At 40.7% G+C, this 24,338-nt stretch overlaps 2 long non-coding RNA genes across 3 annotated transcripts; one reads left to right on the top strand and one right to left on the bottom strand.

Moving 5' to 3' along the window:
* Nucleotides 1–883: 883 nt before the first annotated feature.
* On the bottom strand, nt 884–1,969 carry LOC117605284 (uncharacterized). Of its 2 annotated transcripts, XR_004581655.2 has the most exons (4): nt 1,769–1,969; nt 1,455–1,703; nt 1,182–1,359; nt 884–1,068 (listed from the first exon to the last, which is right to left on the bottom strand). It is a non-coding gene; the product is annotated as an uncharacterized LOC117605284 (long non-coding RNA). The 2 variants fall into 2 exon arrangements; XR_004581654.2 differs by having other exon boundaries at nt 1,455–1,963.
* A 12,890-nt stretch (nt 1,970–14,859) lies between these two features.
* LOC143308256 (uncharacterized) lies at nt 14,860–15,475 on the top strand. Its single transcript, XR_013065250.1, has 3 exons — nt 14,860–14,900; nt 14,972–15,121; nt 15,280–15,475. It is a non-coding gene; the product is annotated as an uncharacterized LOC143308256 (long non-coding RNA).
* Nucleotides 15,476–24,338: the final 8,863 nt, after the last annotated feature.

Raw genomic sequence — 24,338 nt, forward strand, 5'->3', positions numbered from 1 at the left:
TGCGTCGTATTTAGAACAACTATTTTCCACGATAAGCACCTTTCCTCACTAAAAAATTGAAAACTATTTGCGATTTCCAGTAAAAAGAGTGGTCGTTCATGCAAATATATGGAAAAATAGTGGAATTATTGATTTTTTCGAGTTTTTACTATTTTATTGCGTCGTATTTAGAACAATTTATTTTCCATGATAAGCACCTTCCCTCGTTAAAAAATTGAAAAGTATTCGTGATTTTCGACAAAAAAAGGGGTTGATCATAAAAATGCGTGGAAAAATAGTGGAACTATCAATTTCTATCAATTTCTACAGTCTTATCGCGTCAGCTGTATAACGCGTTACATTCTGTCATGTGCTCCGTGTTTCGCCAAAAAATTGTAAAGTATCGGTGATTACCAGGAAAAAGAAATAGAATTGACACAATATATTGTCGGATTACATGTGATTAAAAAATTCTAGTACAATTGTTCAAGAAATTTAGTGAATTGTGCATTGTAAGATTTTAGGTTATATTTGCTTATGGTGACATAAAACTAATTCACAGTAATTGGATATCATTTTCTATCTGTTCTCCATAAGTCTTCACTGAACAAGATTGTTTCTAAATGTTTTAATATATTTTCTAAATGGTCTGAACAATAGAATATTTCAATTGGACTCTTTTAGTCGGATGGGATGAGTTTGAGATTTGTAAACACAAGTGATACAAAATAGATGAAAGTGAATAGTAAAGTAACAACTTCGATATTACAACTTTTTTTCTTATTTATGAATTTTAACACGACAAAAGTATTTATTTGTAAGTAAAAAAAGACAATGTGAACGATGAATTAAACTCTATATTAAGGAAATTGGAACAGGAAATTACAATTTATAAGTCTCATTATCTCCTGCTAATTTATTTACTTAAAGTATGCTGGCATTACATTGTTTTTATAGTCGATGATTTGCAAAATAAACTTATCTAATTTAATAATCTTCTTCTTTAGATAATATGTTCACTGTATCTATTATATTTTTCTACTTCATAATTTGTTTGTTGTAATTTCCTCATCACTGTGTGAATAAATGCTGAAAATAAAGAAAAAGAAATCATATTATTATATATTCATACATTGTACTCAAGAACATTAATTTGAAATAAAGGATGTAATGAAGAAATTAAGGTTTAATATTTCTTTTACCTTAAGCATATTTCCAGATATATCTTGCGACAAAGTAATTGCATTTCTTTACAGAGTACGTTCTTGTTATTTGCCTTAGTATTTGACTCTACGCTGGTTAACTTCTTTAATGTATCCATTCAATTTTTCTACTTCATAATTTTTGGTGGTAATTTTCCCATCAATGTTTGAACAGGTTCTGAAAATATAGAAAAAGAACAAGAAATAGTATTATTATATATTGATACATTGTATTCAACTGCATTTATACTTGGAATCCACCAAATTACTTACCAAATAATGGCAAATATACTCCCATTTTGATTTTGATTGTCATACTCAATTATTGAAAGATATCTGTTATATAATTTTTTTCTTTACGTAAAGAGATACATGCTACTTTAGAAGGAGTAGCAAGAGTATATATGAATGTACGTACCATGCCATGCCGTATTGTCAACAACATATAAAGTTCAAATAAAGTCAAAGAAACTTGCACGTATTTATTACTCAGCAACATTATTCCATCTTGCATTCCATTTCCTGCAATATATGGTTGATTCTGCTTGTAATTTGGTAAGTACTTTCAAGATGTGATTCACTCTGACCTGTATCTGTCAAAAGTTATACATAGTTTCCCCGACTGTATTTGCTTCATGAAATAAGTGATTCATCCTTCAGTTTGCTCTTACTGGCAAGGGGTACCACCCAAGTATAACGCTCACTTATTAATGTAACTTTGCGACCTTGTGGAGCTCGTCGAGCTGAACACGCCTATACTCCATTTTGGGGGTAGACGGCTAATTGTTTAAAAGATATTAACAATTAAAGTTAGTAACTACTCACATTGAGAAGTATGACAAAATCATGTATAGACACCGTTGGTTCCGTTGTAAAACGCATGACTTGCAATCCGAAGGTCCACGGTTCAAATCCATGGTTCCCCACTTTTTTTTTTAATTATAATTTCTCTTTTTCGAATAACTATTGCAGGTGTGCTATAATCATTGCATTTATTAATAATTAATTACATGCGCTGTAATTTTTATAGAATTTAAGTTATGATTTCTATCCAGTACGTACATTTGCATCGTTACTGTATTCGAAATTTCCAAGCGTTTATTTGTTATTACAGACACACAATTATTGTAAATAGATACAAGTACTTGTGCATAATTGTAAATAACTACATCTTACTGTAGCTACTTGTCAATACTTGTAAATATGAATTATAAAATGGTGCGGTAGTATAAATGAATGTACCCTTTTTGAGTATATTGAACTTGTAAAAAATAATTGTCTGTGTGTGTAATAACAAATAAACGGGTATAAATTTCGAATGGGGTAAAGATGTAAATGTAAATCCTTTAATTATTCTACGTTTTCACATATTAATGTATTTTTCCTTCCCGCCCATTTATTACCAAGTCCACCATACTCCAATCAAATCATATTCAGCAGCATCATTCATTCATAAAATTTTTAATTTTGCGCTGCCTCCGAAAAGATTGCACTGTATTTAATATGCTATTTAATATTTAAATCAACTGAGCTGGTGAGAATTCATACAAATTAAATCAACATTACTTCATACTTTATAGTGCATTTTGTAGTCGGTTGTATTTTTTTTTATATTATTGTATTTCACACTTTTTAGTGGCGATCTGTATATTCTTTGCAGAGTAATAGCTACACACCGTACAACATTAGTATAACAATAGAGAATTGCAGCAAAAAGTTTATTGCAAATGGGATCATCGCGAAAACATTTTCTACTAAATACGAAAGGTTTCATCGCGATTGGTACATTCCCTGTAAAAAAAACGCCGAACATACACGAAACAGTACGCTTTTTTGCAACAAAAAATGGTAAACAATGAAAAAATGCAAGATGTTTTTTTATGGGATCAATCGGGAGACAGGTCCTACAAGATGCAAAAGGTTTCGTTCCGATTGGTCTATCCATCTCGGAGTAATCGATGAACATAAAAGAAGGAAAGAAAAAGAAAAAAAAACTGATCGAATTGGGTAACCTTCTCCTTTTCAAAGTCGGTTAAAAAAAAATTTAGCTTAATCAGACAAACAGTTCCCGAGATGAAAATTCGTATCTGAAGCCCGTTTTCGCCAAAATGGGCAAAAATTGAAAACGTCGAAGGCCTGTAACTTCTAAACAAATTCTGAACTTGCAAAGTGATGACTTAATCCCTTCCGAATTTCACATGGACTACAACAAATTTCATTTAGAACAAAATCGCTGAAAAGTTATCGATTTGGCATGGAATAAACCGTATATTAAAATTAAACCGTATATGGGCAGTTATAGCGACTGTCACGAAAACCACCATTATACCGCTATGGCTTTGACGACGGTCGTCAAATCTGCCAGATGTCGCCGAAATTGCCCATTCATTGGAAAAAATGTCACCAGAACTGCCTTACAACATACATATATTTATTGAGTAAATAGACTATAATAAGGTAAGATTAACGATAAAGTACGATTAACGATATGTAATACTGTTGGCTGTTTTGCACATAACAAGGAGGTAGTACAGGCGAGCTTCCAGCTCGCCACGCGGTCCCCTTTGCCGCTTAGGTGGGGAGAGTGGAGAAGGGGAAGAAGGAGGCAGAACGCATATTCTAATACTCCCTGCCGTTCGCATTCCTTCATGCTCTCTTCCCACTCATCTCCTCTGTCTTTTCTTTCTCCCTCGTCTCATCTTGCTCTATTTCTCATCTTTTCTTTTCTCCTCATCTCCTTATTTCAAATTTCACTGTCTGAAAGAAAACAAGTACATTTTAATTATTTCAATTTCAGTTACCCGACGTCAGCATTGTCTCTCTGTTCTGTTAATAATTCTGTCGGTCAAGACTTCATCCTCAATTTTTTTCAGATTTTTTGAAGAGGTGCGCCATAATTAAAAAAATTAAAAACCGATTTTTTCGCTGCTTTTAGCGTGTTAGAATTACTTATTCGACGAATTTTCGTCTGTTATTTATGAAATACATGGTATATACACTGTTCAATGTTTTTACATGCAGTGGAATAGAATAGGAACTAAACTAAATAAACCTAATTGATAAAAGTACGTTACATCCGTTATATTTCAAAAGATTAAAGGTATTTCAACGGTGTCGGTGGTTCAGCGGTAAAGCGTCTGACTGCGGTCTCACGGCGACCGTGAAGGTGAACGGACGTGCGTGACCGCTACTCAAAGGTAGTTCCTCAGTTTATTAGTCTTTGTGTAGCGATAACACTTGTGGTCAAGAGTATTTTCTGTCCTCGTTGCTGTGTTCTTGTGTTCGGTGGCTTAATTGTTCCATAGCCCTTATGTACTTTTGCTGTGTGTTACGTGTCTACTACACCCGTTCGTGATAGTGGTTTCTATAGCCCTGTGGCGGGCTGGGCCCGTAAGGCCCATTCTGCAATGGCGTCCCCAACCACGCATAAGGCAAAGCGTGGGGCTTCGCCTAGTGACACGGACAGACATGCTTCGTCGCTTGAGCACTCCATTCGACTTAGGGAAGCTAAAACGCCTAGGTTACACTCCCTACAACTCGATAAACTGTATAAACAAGTCATGAGTGAAAGTAAACCGAAACAGTGCAATATGGCGCTCAACCTGAATTCGGCTAGGTTGCGCGCGGCCACCACGCTACTCTCTGGCGCCGCCATCTTAGACAGTGCGCATACGCAGAAGCCAGGTACTAGCGGCTGGCAAGTCCCGAAGAAGACAGCCAAAATTACGGCCAACGAACCCGTAGCCCCGCCACAGGGCGGTTCAAGCGGAGGCTGCAATAGATTCAGTGCACTCTCAGCTGATGGTGCTGAGATGGATGCCGATGACATTGACGACACGGCCGACGGAGCTGGGCAACCAAAAGCAGCAAAAATTCATAGACCCCCACCAATATACTCTGTCAACACGTCATTGCAGGCGCTCATTCAATTGGCGAAGAATATGAATCTGACTAAAGGAGACTTCACAATCAAAGAAGTAGTGGCGGGCAGCCACACAATTTACTTTAATCGGTTAGAACATTTTGAGCTATTCAAGAACAAGCTCGCAGAAGCCAAAGTTCATTTTTACACATATACCCCTAAAAGCCAAAAACCGAAATCGCTGATCATTAAAGGGATCAGAGGCGATTTTCCCTGTGACGATATTAAGGCCGAGATACAAGAACTACAACTGGCTAATGTGGAGATTATTAGCCTCAGTAAGTTCCATTTCAATAAGAGGGACCCAGATAGATTCTATCACATACTACAGGTATCTAGTGGTAGCCAAACGGCTGAGCTATTCAAGATCAAGTCCCTTGCCTTCCAGAAGGTGAAATGGGAGCACCTTAAGAAGCCCGCGATATATCAATGCAAGAAGTGCCAGCGCCTGGGCCACGCTAGCAAGAACTGCAACCTGCCGTTCCGTTGTGTTAAGTGTGCGCAGACGCACACTCCGGGCAACTGTCTCATTTCGGAGGCTTCCGAGAAATCGGCGCTCAAGTGCGCGAACTGTGGACAGGAGGGGCATCCGGCTTCTTACAGAGGTTGCTCATTTATTAAATTTGCGATGCAGAGAAGGAAGTCGCAAACGGCTAACCAGGCCAACCAGAAGCTGCGTGATTTTAGCGCGCGGCAGAGCCTGGTGAAAAGGGGCATGAGCTTCGCCCAAGCGTTGGGCCTTAACCGGGGAGAGGACCCTCCAACGCCACCTACTGTGGAGTTGCAGCGGACCAGCTACCCCCTGCCCGGCAAGCCTGCTGGAACTCAAGCGCCGTCGCGGCCATCTCCCCCTCCACAACCCTCTAAAACCCCTAGTTGGTTGAACGAACTCAAAGCGGATATTTCTCTACTAGTTTCACAGCAGCTTGAATCGTTGTCAGCGCAGATCACGGCCAACTCTGAGAAAATCGAATTTATTCTTAATTCTTTGTTCAGCCCTCATAATGGCTAATATCCCTGTTCCTGTTAGTAACATTAAGATAGCGGCGATTAACGTTAATTCGTTATGTGCTAACTATAGAAGGCTTGAGCTGTTAGACTTTGCACGAAGATATGGTCACGACGCCATCTTTATATCGGAAACCAAACTAAATGCTAACCACAAAGTTTCCTTCCCTAATTATATTTTTATCAGGAACGACAGGCATGCTTTTAATCATGGCGGAGGAACTGCTATTCTGGTCAGGAAGAACCTCCAGTTCGATACCATTAATCTCCCGATAATGCGGGAATTTCAAATTATCGAGGGTACTATTTTAAAGCTCCCCTCTCTTCACAATAAGAACTTATTTCTAATCAGTATCTATGCCCGCAATGATAACAGGACATTATTTGTGGATGAGCTCTCTGCCCTTTTCCGTGCTCTCGAGCTTCATAGAGATGAGAATTATTTCATTATGGCCGGTGACTTTAACGTTAGATGTAAACAGTGGGGCGATCGTGCGAATAACCAGCGGGGCTGTTTTTTTAATCGATGGACTGAAATATATGAACAGGAATTTAAGATTAATGTGATTACTCCATACTCCCCCACTTTCAAACCAGCAGACTCCTTCCTGGATATTTGCCTAGCTGACTCCCGGCTAGCTCACACGAATCGCCACGGACTCACCAATAAAGCGATTACGCTCCCATATAATAATCTCTCTTTCCTTCAAGATTGGGAATGACTCTATCCTCCTGGGATGTACTAATCCGCTGCCCCAGCGATTTAATTATAAAGCCACCAATTGGGAAGCCTTCACTGAGAGGTTGGGCGTTAACTATCCTGCTTCAATCCCGGACAATCGTAACCTGTCAATTTCCGCAATTGACAGTGAGCTGCTTGTCATCAATAACTGTATTATAAACACTATTCAGGAGACGATACCTTGTTTCCTCGTATATATATAATAAGGCAGATATCCCTAGAATCGATAATTTTATTTTAAAACTTACTATGAACTACTTCTGTAAACTTCCTGAGATTCAGAACCATATGGTCCAGCAGCTTGCTGAAATCGAGCCTTCCTACGCACTCCGACAATTATCCACGGGCTACGTCACACCGCAGGCTTTTATCTACTGTGACAATAATGGCCTTATCCAAAACGCGGATAACGTGCCAATCCTCTACCACTGGCGGCGTAATAGAGCCGACAAGCGGATCGCGATCGACTTCAAATACTCCGCGGCCGTCCCGCGCCGAGATAAGATGGATTTTTCCAGATCTAATTTAAAAAAATTTTGGTGGCTATCTTTACATAGTGTCCATTTACCCGCCCTTATTTCGCGTATGAACCGCACGCGAAGATCTAGTTGAGCCAGATGGGTGCTGTGCCCCTTGTATATTACTCCCCCCTGTCTCTCTTCTCTCATTTTTCCTTAGTCTATAAGCATCCCCTGTACATATACCTCCCGCCTCTATTTCTTTTAAGTTAGGTTAAGTTTGCTCAAGACTGATCCGTGGGGTTTTTCTCCTTTTGTACTTTTTTTTCCCTTTTGCGTTAAGCGTTACCTCGCACTTAATTTTTGGAGTATATCGTTATATACTCTGGCAATACGTTAGTTTATAAATTGACCATGTGATTGTTACTATTTAGAGTTAGCCTCCGAGTCCCCTCCTGTAACGGGCAAGCTGGCTGTGATTCCCCAAAGATTGTACTGAATTCCTTTTTTCGTTTAGTTTTTGTATTCTCATAGCCTTAGGACTGATATATGTACCACTGTTAACAAAAACAATAAAACGATTTAAAAAAAAAAAAGCGTCTGACTGCTAAACCGCTAGAAACTTCTTTTCGTAGGTTCGAGTCCACTCAGACTCAATCTTTTTTTTTTGGAAATACATTTTTTCAAACTTCTACCTACATGATAATCGTTAATATACTTGTTTACAAATGTTTTAATAATATTTTTTAAATATTTTTATCTGTAATATACATATACCATTTTGAAGTACTTTCTATTCTACCGTTTCTCTTGTCATATATTTTGTCAGTTACAGTATTGTTTAATATTTTTCATTATCTTTAACAATTCTGGATAAGTAGTTTGAAAAAATGTATTAACAAAAAAAAAAAGATTGATTCTGAGTGGACTCGAACCTACGAAAAGAAGCTTCTAGCGGTTTAGCAGTCAGCCGCTTTACCGCTGGACCACCGACACCGTTGAAAATACCTTTAATCTTTTAAAGTATAACGAACGTAACGTACTTTTATCAATTAGGTTTATTTAGCTTAATTCCTATTCTATTCCATTGCATATAAAAACATTGACCAGTGTATATACCATGTATTTGATAAATGACAGACGAAAATTCGTCGAATAAGTAACTCTAACACGCAAAAAACAGCGAAAAAATCGGTTTTTAATTTTTTTAACTGCGGCGCACCTCTCCAAAAAATCTGAAAAAAATTGAGGATCATAGTATCAATAATATACACTTATAAAAAAAATATGATCGTAGGACCTCATCTCCTTCAATATAAAATCGCCTTTTTCCAGCATTTTTTGACGTTTTTGATTTTTCACGGCTTCAGTTTTCAATCTACAAATCTAAAAAAATTCTATAATATGTGCCTCACAAATGAAATGTCTCTGATTTTTTTCAGAATTTTCGAATGTCATTAAATGGGAGAAATTGACCAAAAACCTCGCAATTACATTTTCACCCGTAACTACCCTCCCAGATGAGATACAGGGTTGAAACTTGGCACAGACTGGTTTTTTTTTATCACCTATCGAATGGTTCATAGCAAGTCGAATTTGGTTTGGGGGCACTTTTGACCATCTTATCCGGCTATACCCTTTCTATCTTTCCTTTCTGTTTTTAAATCGTTTGCTCGCGTATATTTTCGTATTAACTTCATTTCGCGTAATTATATATATTAATTATTTTTCGTAAATTGGTTTGTCTCTCGTCGACGTACTCGTCCGAATAATTCGTTTTCCGCCGCGACAAGTGCAGTGATCGAAAATCTTATCGTTCTTTGGTGTTCCAGATCATCAAGCGAATACAGAGCAATTTACAAGCGAATTTAGAAATCTTGTATTTTTTTTATACAGCGTAACGGTAAGTCGATCCTATTACCATTTTTCAAACACGACGTTTATTTCAACTGGCAAAACGGGTGATCTGGTCCAGTCCTTCAGGGTTACGAGAGTATCTCAGGTCAGATCGTTCCATCACACGAGGTATCGACTGATTCTATAATTTTTCGATTATTACAATTTCGCCATTCCAATTTCCTATTATCAAAGGGGCACCTTAGTCCAGCCCTTTCGAGGGTTTTGAGAGTACCTCAGGCTGGGGTGTACCCTCACGGGCGGAAACCGCCGATTTCACGTCTAATCAAATTTGAAGGAAAGCGAAATAGTGATAATCATCTCACGCGACCGGTATATTACTCAATAGTTTCAACTGTGATATCAGAGCGTTTTCATATTATTATATTTTTGTTAATTAATTCTAAGCATCTTTACCCTTGTTATTATTTTGCGTGAACTGGTATTTTCAATATTAACGAATTTTCCAAATTTATTCAAATCTTAATTTTGGCATTTCTTGTATTTTGTTATTCATTGGACTTTCTCATTCACAATTAAACCAGTTTCATTTACTTCGAACAGTTTCAAAATTTATTTCAAACACACCTCACACTTTTCAGTTAAAACACGCCTACCATCACATACAGATTCAAGGAGGGACCCGTACGGGACCTAAGCGTTGAACGAACCCAACGAAAGGCTAATAATTTCAATTTCTAATCTAATACCTTATTAATTTTGTCTTTCGTCTTTTAATTGTCGAGAGCGCCAACCCGCTCAAGACTGGTGGCAGCGAATACCAACCATCGCGCCAGAATAGGGAAGAAAGAATAGGGGATTGAATTCCAACTAACTAACTGAAATTCAGACTCCTTCGAGGCCTCCTCCGAATCGATGTAAGCGCCATTGGAAAGAATCGGGCAATCGTGGAAACACATAATTGAGAAATTCGACATTTGACGGTGCGACATCTAACGTCATTATGCAGAATAAGAAAGGAAAGTGAGGTGGCGTAGTTGTCGAATCACATCATTTTAGAGATTCTTTCGCGGTGTTGCCACATCTGTGACAATCCTGACCATCTAGCAAAATGAATTCGCTCGAGCCGAGCGAGATTTTAATTCCAGGCGGACATAGAAAAGGACAGCGTGATAGAAAGAGAAAGAGTATCATGAATGAAACAACGTAGGGTCGATCGGCGGAAATGTATATGTTCAAGTCACATGCCACGACAGATTCGATGAGACTCTGTAATACACATAACATACTATAAAACTTACACGAATAAAAACTACATGGCATTAATAATTTCAGAAAAGGAATGAACAATAAAGACATGTAAATTGATCTACATATACAATATTTATTCATTCAAATATAATAATTTCAGAATAGGACAGAAAAATAAAGACATGTAAATTAATCTATATATACAATATTTATTCATTCAAATATAATCAATAAATATAAACAATGATTGGCCACCCGTCGCCCGCCGTCCGCTTCGGCCTCTTCCTTCTCCGCGGCGTCTGCATCATCGGAAATTGTTTTTATCTGAAATACAATAATGAATGTTTTATAAGAAGAAAAAACAATCGTAGGAATTCAGTGGCTACTGTTGTAGACATAATTTCCATTTCACGAAAAATCTAATTCCGCCACATTTATTACATAGAAGAATCAACACTTTTACTTACTTCCGACGTCGACGGCCTCGAATTCTCCTTTCTCTTTTCTTTTCCTTAGACCTCTTTCTCCTATTTCTTCTATCCTCTTTCTTTTTCATTTCCTCTTTCTTTTCTTCCTTTTCTTCCTTGTCCATCTGTGAAGAAAATAATTTATGTATAGATAACGTAATATTAATTATGTAAGATTATACTTGCCGATTATACGTGATCAGGCAGCATATTTGCAGTCCATTTGTCCTGGTAACGCTGTCTTCAATATACCTATATATAATTTTTTAATTTTTTTCGAGAAGAGGAAAATGCTGTGTTTAATTTCTCAACGATAAAAATGTTCATGCAAAGATGAACGAAGATAAATGAAGATAAATATTGAAAAAAGGAAAAGTTAATGGAAATAGATGATTAAATAAATTCCTTTTAACGTTTTTTGTCGGATTTTGCTCAAATTTAGATATGTTGTAGTTTTTACTGATATATAAACGTATCTCGAATAAGTCGAAGGTACTTTGGAATATTTTTTATAATTATAGGAATGAAAACTACAGGATATGAATAATTTCAAGAATGGAATAAGAAAAAAATTATTTCAGTTGAAAAAATAAATTTTGAGTTCTACGCTCGCTTCGCTCCAAAAAACCTCTTCTCGGGAATCCTTTCTTCGAAAATCTATAACAAATTTTTTAAACAAAACAAAGAAATATAGTATGGCGTCGCGTAATTCACGAGATCGTATGATCCGCGAATACAATTGCTATTTAGTACAATTGTGAACCACCAACAGTGCAGTGCGACGCCGGACAGTAACAGTATTCGTGCTACTTTCTGAGAGAGACCTTTTGCGCTTTTCTAAGCTTGCTCTTTCCTCTGTTATAAATTGAGGCTCCCGAATGGGCATTCCTCTATTATACCGGCTATCTATTAATTCCGGTAACATGCACAATAAATAAAATTGAATTAATTTTGGCTCCATATTGTTTTGCCAAAAGTTATCGTCTCGATCGACTCTAATGTACTTTAACCCTTTTCGGGTCCAGATACAAAATAAGCAATATTTTCTACCTGTAACAAGTAATTGTCCTTGTACCTGGTAGTAATAATAGTGGTTCTTGTTCAGTGCATTTCCTTCTGCATCTGCAAATATGCGTCGAATAATTGCAACACTTTTGATTGCCTCATCTGGCAGTAAATTCTCCGCCGTTTTCGGACATTTGATTTCCACAATGCCCTCTTCGTCTATAAGTCCATCTGGCGAAGCTCCTAAGAACGGGATGGCACTATCAATAAATAATCCACATTCTTTAATTTCAACATCAATGCACACACTTAGTTCTTCACGTGCGAATTTTTCGCATTCCTGTGCATATTGTACTGCAGGTGCACTAATTAGTCGTAGATACACAAACGACTTCACTGAATTTCCACGGAGCGTGCCAATTCGACGACGGCATATTCGTCCGAAATTAGAGGCCGTCAATAATTTAGATTTGTAATTCAACCATCTCGGATTTTTTGCTTAACCGATGGTTTCTTCTTCAATGGCATCTCTTCTATTTTGCCAATTCTGTAACATTTCCATATGTTTTTTTTGCTCTAATTCATAAATATTGTTAGCCATATCCGGCTTTTCAGCGTTTGGTCTGTAATTGGAATCCTTTTCAGAACGGAATTGTTTCCGCACGTGCTTTGTAATTTTTTTTTCCTTTCTCTTTTCACTGTATTTCTCATTTTCTTTCTTCCTTCTATTTTCTATTTTGCGTAAAATAACGGGCGGTTTCTTGTTCATCGCCGTATTCAGACGCGACAACACTTGTTTTGTGTTATACTGTAGGACAGCAGCAGCACATCTTCCCGTCTAAGATCCCCTCTCGCCGAAATTCAATCTTTTTCCTCCTGTATATTTTGCGATGATTCCGTTGAAACTTTCGACGGCATTATTGTTGCTGTTATACAGCAAACTCTCAGCATGCGCCAACAGAGGTCGAAGTATTTCTTTGATTTGTTCGTACACTCCCATCTTCATAAATTCGGGAACAATGTTCTTTTCATCTTTTTTACTCGTTCCATCGCAGAAGTATTGTAATTTTGAACAATCTGCGTGTTCACCAAAAACATGGCTAGGAACATTGTGTATGTCGGCATACAAATTCTTAATTTTTTCAGCGGTTGTTACTTGCTGACTGTATCTGTACACTGCGGCTTTTATTATGTCCGCACGCATGCTGCCGAATGCTGCTTTCAACGATTCTCCTGAATGGACCAGGTGTTGTCATCTTTACAACTTCTTTCATTTTTCTGCAAAAGTTTCGCAATAAATGATTCGTGCATTCAATTTTTTTACACGAATCTGTGCTTTATATGGATCTGCATCTATAATTTTTTTATAAATGCTGCTGTCCCCATCAGCAATCAGTGTTGAATAAATCAGCCCACGTTTTTCTACGCTGGTCTTGAAGCCTTCGACTATAGTGTCACTTTCCATAGCCGTTGATGCTTGGCTTGCGCTCCAATTTTTAAAACAGGTGTGCTTTCGTGGCTCTTCTTTCTTTTTCGCAGCACATCGACAAATCCTGCACACCTTGTTTCTCACATCGATAAATAGAACTTTCTTCGTGTGATGTCCAATTATAACGCCGACTCCAGACGCGGAATCGTACGTTCCAGTCCGGTATGATCGTTTCATCCAGCTTTCATCGGCCACAACGGGGATGTGAGGGATTCCACATCCGGAAACAATATCGCCTCTTTCAATGGCCAAGCGTTTTTCTTCCTTTGCCGCTGTTACCATCTCTTCTTCTGCAGCAACAATTAACGTTTTCACTATTTTATGATGTTTTCTAAATTCCTCCTTCGACATGGAGGGTGTTCATCGCTGCAAGGAACTCTTCCATTTGGGCATAACTGCCTCCATTCACAATTGTTCCAGCAACGGCACACTGGTTTGTTTCCATGTGGTTGCTTTCGTCAGGTTCACTGTGGATTTCACCTGTATATTTGCACATATCGCATATTACACTGAGGGTGGTCCTTAGACCGGACCGTTTCATGTCGGTTATTTTCAGGTGTCTAATTCCACAGTCTTCCCTGTTTTTAGCATGGTCACCCATTTTTTGAAATTCGGCAAAGATGTGCTGCATGTCCACGATACTCAAGCCACTTGGTAGACAGAATTGTTCTTCAGGCTCGTTCGTTACAGTTTTCTCTATGATCAATTCTTCATTTTCGGAAGTTGTACCTTCTATATTTAATCCATCTTCTGTATTGTCCGTTTCTTCAATTTCAAACAATTCTTCCGTCGTTTCTTCTAACATTTCTGTAGAATTTGTCGGTTCTGTTTCTTCATCCAATGGCAAGTAAATTTACTCGGGAGTGTATTTTTGTCCATCGGATGTTGACGACTCGGAAATATTTTGAAGGGCTAAACGCCGTCTTTTTTCGCGACATGCTCTTTTTTTTGAATATCTTTTCGTACTAATTGGTAATTTTGGCCGACGACTTTTATTTTTTATCAAACACTGATCTTCATACTGATTTCTCATATCTTCAACCATGACAATATTTTCAGTATCACTCATTGTCACTATCCCACAACAATATTCACCTCTCACTTCACTTCACACTTTCAAAGCTTTGAAATAAATTCAATGATGTAATCTATTCCTTGCTTCGAATGCAACTGTCGTGAAAACTGTCGGGAAGACGTAAAACACAGTACCGAGAAACAGAGGGTACCGTGGTGGGGAGTGTTTCTAAGGACTACGAAAAAAAAAGAACAATGACGTCGATATTTATTATAAAAAAAAAGTTTTGAAGTTGTATTCATTTATAATATTATAATTTGAGATTGTAAGAAAAAAATATAACATGAAAATAAAAATTCAATCTGTAAAATTAGAAATTAGAAATTAGGAAAGGGTCTATGTTATAAGTCAGTGACCACGGTCCTGATCCCCACCACCATGCCATGCGAGTGCTTTCAGCATCCATGACAAAAGACAGTCAAGCTTCAACATGGCTGAAGACAAGGTGCGTATAATCGGCAAGCAGAATGTTTCATTAATATTACGTTCTTTACACATAAATTACTTTCATTACAGATGGATGTAGATAAAGAAGTAGAAGAAAAGAAACAAGGAGTAGAAACAAAAGAGGAAATAGAAAAGAAAGAAGAAGTAGAAAAGCAAGAAGAAGGCACAAAGAAAGAAGAAGTTCCAAAGACAGAGGAGGAAAAATTATCGATTTCACAAGTAAGTAAAAACGTAATTTTTCTATGTAATAAATGTCGCACAATTAAATTCACGTGAAACGGAAATCATTTCTACAATAGTAGCAAATGAATTTCCACGAATATTTTTTGTTTCTTAATAATGTCACAATTCTAATAAAATTTATTATTATATTTCAGGTCAAAAAAATTGTAAAAAAAATTATGTACGGAGGACGTCACGGCGGCCGCCACTGAGGAAGAGGACGCCGGGGCGGCAGAAGAGGCGGCGGGCGGCCTGTAATTTTTAATATTTTTTAATAAGTTTCTTTTCCGATAAATATTTTATATTTTTAATTTTTAAATTGATTATTGTAATAAAGAATCTAAATTATTACATATCTGTTTATTTCTTATTCCCTTTGTACCGAATCTTCAGCGAATGATCGCGACGAACCCGCGGGCGAGAATATTCGCGAAAGTCAAAAGCGATGTTCCGTGCGACAAAACACAGTCCGTCTCGCCAAGCCATCGGTATCGTCAGCTTGCTTTCTCACTCGCACTTGCACGCATTACGCCGTCCGCGCGATTAGCTGTCACCGGCGAGCATCGGCCGCTGCTTCTTTGTTTTGTATTTATAGACGCGTTTGGAATTGGTGTAACTGTAATGTATAAGTGTAGTGTAAGAGTTAGTCAATATTGAAGTGAAACTGTTGACATTATTAATGTCCTGTAGTTTTGATTCCTATAAGTTTTATGGTCGCGTACGTTATGTGTATTATTTCGTTCTTGCTGCCTCTCTTTCGTTCGCGCTGTCCTTTTGTATGCCCGGCAGGAATAAAAATCTCGTCAGTAAATGATAGATACATAAATAGAAATACAAACAGCACATTTATATCGCCTTCTATGTCTTTTTGCATATAGAATATGCGAAATATTACAAAATGTGCAAGTTTTATAATTCATTTGTCTGACATATCTCTGTAATTTCATTGATAAAAAAACATGATTATAGATATGAATAAAAAAGATTTATGGTTGCACACATTAATATATGTATTGTTTTATTCTCGGACTTCTTTCTCGGCTCGAGCCGATTCATTGTGCTGATGGTTAAAATTGTAACAGGTGTCAACAGCGTGACAAAAATCTAATATGTTGCGGCAACTATGCCTTACTTGTGGCTATATCCACGTAGCCATTTATGATGTCAAATTGGAATTTACATTTATCGACTGATTTCTGTTTTTATCGACCCTGATGTTAACGTGTTCAAATATACCATCAATGCCTCTGACGGAAAATCAGTGAACTATTCTTCCGTCTATTTGACGTCTGATGCGTGCAAATCGTAAATTTCGTTTTACGTCTTCCAGAAGTGATAAATTGTGAAAAATCGAATTTCAGTGACATTGTACTAGTTCAAGAAAGGGTGGTCTGGTGTGCTATGGGTGAAAAAACCATTAAATCGTCCAATATTTCCTAAAATGCAGCCGAGCGCAGCATTCGGCAGCCATGTTGTGTGCTTACAACAGCGTCTGTCTCAATCTTACAGTGTCGAAAATACCATTTTTCTCAACGTATGGTATTTATTAGCGTTAAAACGGACCAGACCACCCTGTGGTGAAGTCTACCCGTGGGTGCTGTACCCGCAAAAATTTCATTTGTGCAATTATCGAGACGAAAAACGAAATCTACGAAATCGAGTGTCTCTCTCACGCATGGCATATACGTGCATGCTTTCCGTTGATTGTGTGAGCGCACGCATACAAGTCATGGCACAAGGAGTCTGTGCCCTTAACCAATATATCTTCTCTTTCCTTTTTACGTTGCGCCGTCGCACGCGTAAAGAGTAACCTGACGAAGTTTTGTGCGATCCGTTAAATACAACGCGAATTTTAGTGGAGCTGCTGTCACGAAAAACCCCGTGATGCAGTAAGTAATAAGAAGCGCTGGTTAAGCTCTCGAGGGAGGAAATGCGGCGCATATGACCGAGTCGCTCATACTCGTCTAAAAATTGATTATACACGTTGCACAAAGCTTGATTTTTAGAGAGACGATGTTTGGAATTCACCCATATTCGATACGCAGAACTACGAGAATCGCCGCGGAGAGAAACGTCACGAGATAAAGGTAAGCGAACAATGAGCCGTCCGGTCTCGTCGCGCATATGTGTATTTACAAAATGTTGTTCGCATTGCAGATCAGCGTCAGACAGTTGTGACTTACAGTTTGTAGAATATTCTTCTTGAGTCCAAAAACGCTGCAGCAGATCAACCAGGTCGCGATCCACGCTGCATTGAAGACTTGATGGTGCTGCAAGCGACGCTTCACCAGGCTGATGCGACGTGGGACCGGACACGATCCACCCCAGGTGCGTTCGCTGAGCAATGGGTGTGCGTGGAGGGTCTCGTATGACCTCCGGAAGTAACACAGCATTGTACACCTCGACGCCGAGAATCAAATCGATGCGCCTGGGATGCGAAAGGTCCGGACCTGCCAGTTGAATCCCGTGGAGGTGGGGCAGATCGGCGACGTTGAGGAGGCGATCTACACCGTAATCGGTTAGTTTGGGCAGGATAAGGGCGGTTACCTCGAGATTGAACGTGGGATTGTTGAGCGAGGAGATCTTAAACGTGGAGGATCCCCGGGTGACCACTGTCCTTCCTGCACCAATACCGGACACAGGCACGTTTGCCTGACGACGTGGGAGGCTGAGCTGCTGGACGAGCGACTCCGTGGCGAAAGAAACTTCTGAGCCCTGGTCAAGCAGGGCGCGGAAGACGCAGACTTCGCCACAGGGAGACGCGACTTTAACTAGTGCAGTTGCCAGCAGTATCCGTCCGTGGTGCGCAGCCAGGTGAGACGTCGTTGGTGTGGAGACCGGCTCCGTGGAAGACGGCTGCTCCGGTACGACGACAGCCGCGGATCAGCGTCGCGCATCGCGGGCCCCCACTGCGGCGGCATCCCCACTCACGTGCGATTAGACTATAAGTAGAACCGATCGATGCGTTGATCGATTAGTTGCCTCAGTTTGCTTTGAGCAGCGGTCATGAGCAGACGTGTTGCTGCTTCGCTCTGTGTTTACTTTCCGTCTTTTGCGTTCAATTGAATTCTAGTATATTGCTTAATATAGTGCTGTGTATAACTTGTGTTTTCTCAGTTTCTTATATTTGTAGTTCTTTTCTTTTCTTTTTTATTTTTCTTAAGTGCGTTATATAACAGTCTGGTTCCACCGGTTGGCCGCCCCAAGTCCAACCCTAGAAGGGTTGACTTATTTCCGACCTGTTTAAGGTCTAGACCCGCATTTACTGCGGACAGCATCCGTCGCCTTGCCGATGTAACGGTCAGTGATTTAGTTTCGGTTCGGTCCAAGACCATTGATAAGCCGGACGATCCTCCGGAACTCGATCTGCAACTGAAGTCTGCTATCACCTATGAGAAGATAAGCTCTAACGTTATCGACAAAATAAATTCATTGCCAAGGGTCATGTCTTCCAAGCAGCTTGACTTGAATCCGGCTCTGTAGGAACAACATGTGGAGTCCGATGATTCCAATTCTTCTGCTGCAGCGGTTGCCTCCACTCCTAAATCTAAGGGTAGAGTTGGTAGAAAATCATTGCGTGGCACGTTCAAGCGAAAGAGTGATATCTTGCCTCCTCCAGCCCCATCCAATAAAATTTCTAATGTGGGGAGTCCTTCTGGAACTTCCACATCACTTGTTAACGTGGAAAATTCAACCATTGACAACAATATGGAAGTTGACGTTGTTCCTTCTGCACGTGTGTCCAATAGATTTTCGGTGTTAGCGGCATTCCAATCGGCCGATCCTATATTAGTAAACAAAGCACCATCGACCTCACGTACAAATAGTACACTCGATCCATCTAAAGCTCGTGGGGCCTTGCCACGTATCGTAAACACTGAAAATGTTAACTATAAAATTACTGTCAAGCCTCCCCCACTTTACATTTTTAATTTTAATTATAGCATCGCAAAATTCGAACGTGGATTGGCAGAATCCTTTGGTAAAACTTTTAAAATTAAGTATCTTGGGCATAAAATTCGTTTACAGTTCGATAAAATTGACTCCTTCAAGCAGTTCCAGTCCGCCCTACGTGAAAAAAACATTCCGTTTTTCACCTTTACGCTCAACTCTGAGAAAGCTCTGAGCATGGTCCTCAAGGGTTTGCCAGACACTCCGACGGAGGATATAATAGCTGAAATCAAGTCTCAAGGGTTGAATCCATCCTCTTGCATTTCTCTGAGGCGTCCAAACTCAAAAACCAACAGCAATTTTGCAGTTTACCGAGTTAACTTTCAGCCTGGTACCACCGTAAACCAAGTTAGTAAATTAAATTATCTTTTCAGTACCAGAGTGTATTGGGATAAATTCCTATCTAACAAAAAACACACACAGTGTTTTAGATGTCAATCCTTCGGACACTCGGCCACTAATTGCAACTTTCCCTCCCAATGTGTTAAATGTGCGGGCAGTCATCACTCTTCGGAGTGCACTAAACCACTTGACACTCCGCCCAAATGTATTAATTGTGGCGGTGCCCACACAGCCAATTATTCGGGATGCCCCTCCTTGGCAACGTATTTACAAGCACGGCAATCCAATGCCAATCCTCCCCGGGGTATTATTCTGAAAAACAGGACTGGAAATACGGGGGGGCCTACTCCCGGATCCTTGCTCCCGGACTCTTCTCGTGTTACATACGCCAGTGTTGTGGCAGGTAAACGACCGCAGGGATTTACCACGGATATCCCTGATATTCCTACCTTTATGCCCTCATTCGGCGGGGGCGCTGGACCCATGATTGAGCTAATGAGTGCTATGAAAGAACTAAACTCCTTAGTCGACATAGATCTTATGTTGGAGCTGACCCGCTCCTTAATTGTTAAACTCCGCGCTTGCCGGACTCAGGCCGAAAAATTCCAGGCCTTCTGGTCCGTTATTCTGACTCTTGGCTAAACCTTCATGTTCCCTAGGATTTTGCTTTGGAATGCCTGTTCTCTAATGCCTAAACGCAACGAATTACTGCTGGCCATAGCTGACCTACAGGCTGAAATTATTTTGATCACTGAAACTTGGTTATCTGCCGATGTTCACTTTTCTATACCGGGATTTACCGTAATTCGTCAAGACAGGCTTGGGCCCCGGAATGGAGGGGGTGTTGCGATTATCATTAATAACTCACTTCATTTCTCTACTCTGAACAACCCACTGAGTAAAAACCACAATATTGAGGCCTGCTCCATCAAAGTCGAGAATCTTCGCCTGTTCATTAGGGTCATTTATGCCCCCCCTCATCAACACCTGCACAGTTCTGAGCTGGACCTGATTGAGAGGATCGGCCTGAACCCTTCATTGTTGGCGGTGACTGGAATGCTAAACACACATCATGGAATAACTATAGTTCTAACTTGGCTGGCAGGACGGTGTTTGATCATATGCTGAGAGGCTTCTATCGTATAGTTCATCCTGACTCCTTCACTCACGTTAAACCAAATTGCATACCATCTACCATTGACTTTTTCCTTACTAATTATCATTATAACCTTAAATGCAGTACGAATGATCGTTTCAACTCAGATCATCTACCTGTATTATTAACCCTTGCCGATGAGCCTGGCCCTGTTAGCCTGGACAGAATCACCAACTGGGATTCTTTTTCCCAACTGACTGACAGATTTCAAATTAAGTCACATCTTCATTCGACTGACGACATTGATGATTCTGTCCGAAACTTAACCTCGTTTCTGCATGCCTGTCACCGCAGAGCGTCTTCACGGTTTGACAATTCCGTTACAAGACACCTACACTTGGTGGTTGACAATGAACTACTGTCGTTGATCAGACAGAGACGTCGCTTGAGACGGCTTGCTCAAAGATATGGCGGAGCTCAATTCTCTGGCCAAATCAAAGACTTAACAGCGGTAATTAAAAAGAGAATTTCTGTCCTTCTTCACCTTGATTGGGTGAACACATTGGCATCCTTCAAAAAAACCGATCCTACCTTCTGGGCGACTTTCCGAGCCGTCAATTCCGACAAAAAAGCTAATATTCTCCCTCCTCTTAGCGTCGGCTCGACCACTGTCTGCTCGGACAGGGATAAAGTTGAAGCATTGGCTAAGAACTTCATGGATGTCCACACCAAGGCGTTTCAGTTGCCGTCTCCCAATGTTCAGAGGGTTGATGATTTCATTCACGAACTGGGTCTCGACCAGGGGGGTCCTATCTGGCAGGGCGGCTTCTCTCCAGCCTCCATTGCTAAAATAATAGTTGGCTTGAAGAACAAAAAATCTCCGGGACCGGATCGCATCACTGTAGAAGTACGCCTCTAAAAAAGTTTTTTGCCAGATCTACTATATATTTCGCAAATCTGTTATCCTAGGTTACTTTCCCTCGGCGTGGAAGGTGGCCAAGGTTGTCCCCATTTACAAACCGGGTAAGCCTCGAAATTTAGTCTCCAGCTTTAGACCAATCAGCCTCCTCTCCATTCTGGGCAAGGTCTTTGAGAGGTGTATTTTTGAGAAGCTTTTAAAACGCCTGAATGACATGGGCACGATCATTGATCAGCAGTTCGGCTTTAGAAGGGATCACTCCACTATACAACAGGTCATTCGAATAGCACAATCCATTACTTGCAATCTTAATGTTCGGCGTTGTAGCGGAATGATCTTACTTGATTTGGCCAAGGCGTTTGATACGGTTTGGCATGACGCGCTGCTTTACAAGTTGCATCGGATGGGCTTTGATCATGGCTTTATACGTCTTATTCAGGCGTACCTGAGTTTCAGACTTATGTCGGTCTATTATCGAGGCTCTGGCTTACGCTCGTACCATGTGCCCGCTGGGGTCCCCCAGGGCTCAATTCTGGGTCCTTTACTCTTCATTCTCTACATCAATGACATACCGTCTGCCTTTAACTGCCTTCTCGCGTTGTTTGCTGATGACACTGCTATCCTTTCCTCCTCCTCACAGGTATCTACTCTCGTTACATGACTGCAAAATTTTCTAAACTCTATTTTGAACTTTTTTAAGGATTGGAAGCTAATCATAAATCTAGATAAAACGGAGGCCATTCTGTTCATTCGGCGCTTCAAGCTGAGTGCTTGCAAACAAAACACCGCGTTTTCTGTTGAAAATCATATTATTCCATGGTCATCCGAAGTCCACTACTTGGGGGTTGTCCTTGACCAAAGACTAAATTGGTTGGCAGCGGTTAATGATCATATCATTAAAACGATCAAAGTGGCTGGCTTCTTAACCCCTCACATCTGTCATAAATCCCCCCTCCAAGTGTCAATCAGGCTTAATATTTATAAGATGTGCATTAGGCCGGTTTTAACCTACGGTGCGCAGATGTGGTGGAACCTCATATCCAAGAGTACTCAGAAAAAATGCCAGACTGTTCAAAACAAAATCTTAAAGATGGTATGAAATAAACCGCGGCGCTTCTCCACCCTAGCCCTGCACGAACTGGCTTCCATGCCAACTCTTGGTGACTACGTTTCTAATATGATCACCAACTATAATGTTGATGATCATCCAAACCCCCTGGTTAGATCCACTCATTCTTTTCGCAGAGATGCCATACCCTTCAAAATTAAGGTTCCGTTCCCTATGATGAGGATGTAGCCTTGGCGGCGTCTAATATCCATGTCTGTTTTAAACTCGTTTGAAACTTCTTACGGACTCTCGCACTTGGCCTTTAGTTCACATGCGTAGCTCCGCAGTACATGGTGCATTCGTCCATGCACCCTCCTGTAAATAGTGTTCTTAACCTCACCTTTATTTTCTATCCAATCATGTTCTGTTTAGTTTCTGTTTCGCGGTTTTTTTGAAAATTTTTCCGCGCACTCCTCCTCGCCGTAAAATCACCTTATGCCGGTAACACCTTGTAACTATGTGTCCTGTCGGTGAGAGGGCCTTCGCTCTCAGGTACGACAAATGAGAAAATGGTTTGAATCTGCGGGACGATGCTACCAACCATTTCTCTACTTATTGCCAAAAATTAAAAAAAAAAAAAAAAAAGTTGATCGATTAGTTGCCTCGGGGCTTCGGCCCCGAGAGGACCTCCTACGAGGTCTGGACCGGAGCACCAGAGCTCTCGACGCCATGGCTGACCTGGCAAAGAGATCTCTGGCCGTCGGGCCGTGGCATTGCACTACGTCACGACCTGGCAGTCGTAGGCGCTTAGCCTCGTCATCTCCGTGGTTGACCCGGGGTGACCAAGCTAGTGTGTGTTCATAATCTCTGCCGGTGCTTCCGCGGGGATTCCGAACGCTAGCCTACTCGGCACCGCATTCTGCCTTTGGCAGCGGATTCCGTCCAGCTTTGTGGCGTTACCCAGGCTGGCCAGGATCGGTCGTCGTCTCGTTCGCTGTTCGGTTCTACCTCGGCCTTATGAGAAGACGAGCCGCGTGAGGCAAGCGGGCAGCAACTCCACCGCAGCGCGAAACACCGCAGCGCGTTTGAATAAAACACCGTCGACCCAATCGGGTCAATTCTTTCCCGACTCTTGCGTTTGCGCTCCGTTCATTCGCGCTCCGCTCTGCGCTCTCACCCCGCGCTCCGACACCGCGCCGTTAGCTTGTAAGACCCCGTAGTGACCGGGTTTCGACCGTAGCAAGTAAGTCCTGTAAATTAGGCTAAGTGCGAAATGGCTCCACGCGTCTAACACCAGACGATTCTATGTTATAGCTCGCGAGGCAGGAGACTACCGCCGCCCGACTAGCCAGGCGGGACTGAGTACCACTGTACCCCTACGTAGTCAGCCACCATAGTTCTTTCAATAAACATATCTATATTTTTCCATACACACTGTCTCGTTATTTACCGGACCTGTTCCCTTGCGAACCCTGGCACGGGGAAACCGACCGCGGTGCGCAACGCCGTGCGCACCGACCCGGTCGCCCCGTTACATCGGTTTTGACGGAGTGGACGAGGTCGCCGTGATGACAGGCTTTGACGTCTCATGAAGGGTGGAGTGGTGACGGGCCTTACAAGTGACGCAGCGTTCAGTAGAACGGCAAGACTTGCGATGGTGGGCACCCAAACAATTAAAGCAGAGCCGTTGTTGAGTGACAAATGCTTTGCGCTGTTCCAAAGTCTTAGTAAGATATGTAGGACACGATTGTAAGAAGTGTGAAGCCTGGCAGGCTTGGCAAACCGTCGCGGCGATCGATGCTTGATGGACTTGGACCTTTCCATCTCGGTTCCGTAATATGAATTGAGACCCCTTCTA

The sequence above is a fragment of the Osmia lignaria genome, chromosome 3, assembly GCF_051020975.1.
Source record: "Osmia lignaria lignaria isolate PbOS001 chromosome 3, iyOsmLign1, whole genome shotgun sequence".
NCBI classification, from domain to species: Eukaryota; Metazoa; Arthropoda; class Insecta; order Hymenoptera; family Megachilidae; genus Osmia; species Osmia lignaria.